The sequence below is a fragment of the Myotis yumanensis genome, unplaced genomic scaffold (assembly GCF_028538775.1).
Source record: "Myotis yumanensis isolate MYYU_CA2020_CCGP unplaced genomic scaffold, mMyoYum1.0.hap1 SCAF_3, whole genome shotgun sequence".
In the NCBI taxonomy this organism is placed as follows: domain Eukaryota; kingdom Metazoa; phylum Chordata; class Mammalia; order Chiroptera; family Vespertilionidae; genus Myotis; species Myotis yumanensis.
Genome location: NW_027223754.1, coordinates 85,668,822 through 85,671,567, shown reverse-complemented (window position 1 = coordinate 85,671,567; position 2,746 = coordinate 85,668,822). Strand labels below are relative to the sequence as shown.

At 51.0% G+C, this 2,746-nt stretch overlaps 1 non-coding gene across 1 annotated transcript; it reads right to left on the bottom strand.

Annotated features, from left to right (window-relative positions):
* Positions 1-833: 833 nt before the first annotated feature.
* LOC139007720 (U6 spliceosomal RNA) lies at positions 834-940 on the bottom strand. The gene has a single exon (XR_011470886.1). It is a non-coding gene; the product is annotated as a U6 spliceosomal RNA (small nuclear RNA).
* Between the last annotated feature and the right edge of the window lie 1,806 nt (positions 941-2,746).

Below are 2,746 nucleotides of genomic sequence, written 5' to 3'. Positions count from 1 at the left end.
ACCCAGTAAGAACTCTGAGGATCATATGCCCTTCTAATTTTCACCACTGTGTACCCCAAGCATGTCAAACTCGAAGCCCATGGGCCACATGCGGACCACAATGAATATTTTTTCGGCCCAGTCAATATAACAGTATGCAAGAAACATTTATTTATTTATTTATTTATTTATTTTATTTTTCGCTTAAAGTATTACAAAGGGTATTACATAAGTGTCCTTTTTTCCCCCCCGCCCTTGACAAGCCCCTGCCCTCCCTTACCCCCCAGTGTCTTATGTCCATTAGTTATGGTTATATGGGTGCATACAAGTCCTTCGGTTGATCTCTTACTCCCCTCCCTCCTGTCCCCCAACCCTCCCTGGTCTTCCCACTGCAGTCCGACAATCAGTTTGAGGCAGCTCTGTCACTGTATTTATTATTGTTCAAAAGTTTGTAATGGTCTTAATTATCCATGAAAGAGTGAGATCATGTGGTATTTTTCCTTCATTGACTGGCTTATTTCACTTAGCATAATGCTCTCCAGTTCCATCCATGCCGTTGCAAATGGTAGGAGTTCCTTCTTTTTAACAGCAGCATAGTATTCCATCGTGTAGATGTACCACAGTTTTCTAATCCATTCATCTACTGATGGGCACTTAGGCTGTTTCCAGATCTTAGCTATGGTGAATTGTGCTGCTATGAACATCTGGGTACATATATCCTTTCTGATTGGTGTTTCTGGTTTCTTGGGATATATTCCTAGAAGTGGGATCACAGGGTCAAATGGGAGTTCCATTTCCAATTTTTTGAGGAACCTCCATACTGCCTTCCATAGTGGCTGCACCAGTCTGCATTCAAAAATATGGAACACTTCACGAATTTGCGTGTCATCCTTGCGCAGGGGCCATGCTAATCTTCTCTGTATCGTTCCAATTTTAGTATATGTGCTGCCGAAGCGAGCACGTAAGAAACATTTTAATAAAAATTTTGTAACTTAATTTTTACAATATCCTGTTATACATCCTATCTAATAAAAGAGAAACATGGTAATTAGCCGTACATCCGCTACCCTTCCCATTGGCTAATCAGGGTGATATGCAAATTAACTGCCAGCCAAGATGGCGGCTGGCAGCCATGCACTGAAGTGAACAGGGAGGCTTGCTTGCTCCAGTTACTGCGGACTCCAACGTTCCCCACCTGAATTGCCGGCCTCTCAGCTGCAACTCTAAGCAACTATGTTGCAAATATAGAAGCTAAACAAAACCCCAGAAACCTGCTTTAGTCAGCCGGGCTTCAGCCAGCCAGACTGCAACATTGTATCAAATACAGAAGGTAAACAAAGGCCAGAAACCTGCTTTCAGCAGCCGAGGTAAAGCTGGCCCAGAATAAAAAAAGAAAAAGAAAAAAAGGAGCGGTTGGGAGCTTCAGTCACCCGCCAGCCTGAAAACGGCCCTCAGCCCCTAAGCCAGACTGGCCAGGCACCCCAGTGGGGACCCCCACCCTGATCCAGGACACCCTTCAGGGCAAACCAGCCGGCCCCCACCTGTGCACCAGGCCTCTATTCTATATAGTAAAAGGGTAATATGCCTCCCGGCACCGGGATCAGCAGAGCCGCGAGGCCTCCTGGCCCCTGGAGCAGCGTGACAGGGGGCAGCGCCCAACCCCCCTGATCGCCCTGCGGCTCTGTGTGTGACAGGGGGCGGGGCCACAACCTCCCTATCCGCCCTGCTCTGTTCGTGACAGGGGAAGGTGCCCCAACCCTCTGATCAGCCCTGCTCTGTGCCTGATAGGGGGGAGCTCCCCAACCCCCTGATCGGCCCTGCTCCATGGGTGATAGAGGGCAGCGCCCCCCCCCCCCCCCGATGGGCCCTGCTCTGTGTGTGACGGGGTAGAGCCATAACCTCCCCATCGGCCCTGCCCTGAGTGTGACAGTGGCAGCGCCCCAACCCCTTGATCGGCCCTGCTCTGTGGGTGATAGAGGGCAGTGCCCCAACCCCCTGATCCGCCCTGCTCTGTGTGTGACAGGGGGCGGTGCCCCAACTCCCCTATTGGCCCTACTCTGTGAGTGACAGGTGGGAGCTCCTCAACCCCCTGATGGGCCCTGCTCTGTGCGTGACAGGGGGTGGTGCTGCAACCTCCCCATCAACCCTGCCTTGAGTGTGACAGGGGGCGGTGCCCCAACCCCCCAATCGGCCGTACCCTGAGTGTGACTAGGGGTGGCATCGCAACCTCCCGATCTGCCCTTCTCTGTGCATGACAGGGGGCAGCACCCCAACTCCCTAATCGGCCCTGCTCTGAGCCCGACCAGGGGCTGCACCTAGGGATTGGGCCTGCCCTCTGCCACCCGGGAGCATGCCTAAGCCAGCAGGTCATTATCTCCTGAGGGGTCCCAGACTGCGAGAGGGCACAGGACGGGCTGAGGGACCCCCCTCTCCCCACCCCCCCCCCCCACCGAGTGCACAAATTTTTGTGCACCGGGCCTCTAGTAATTTAATAATGAACTACAATGTTTACTAATGACTGATTACTATAATCATGTTGCATTCATTACCCTTACGCCCCTTACGCACAGGCGCACCATTTCTCTCCACTAATACTAGAGCAAATATTTTAGTAGCCGATTGCCACGTCATTAGTCTTGGACTGACTTGTTTGGTGTGCACAACAGGAAATACTTTGCTTTTGGAGAACAAGAAAAATAGGTTTATTTGCGTTACACTTATTAAATTGTGCAGTTATTCAGTGTCTGGTAAGTTAATGTTAAAGAAA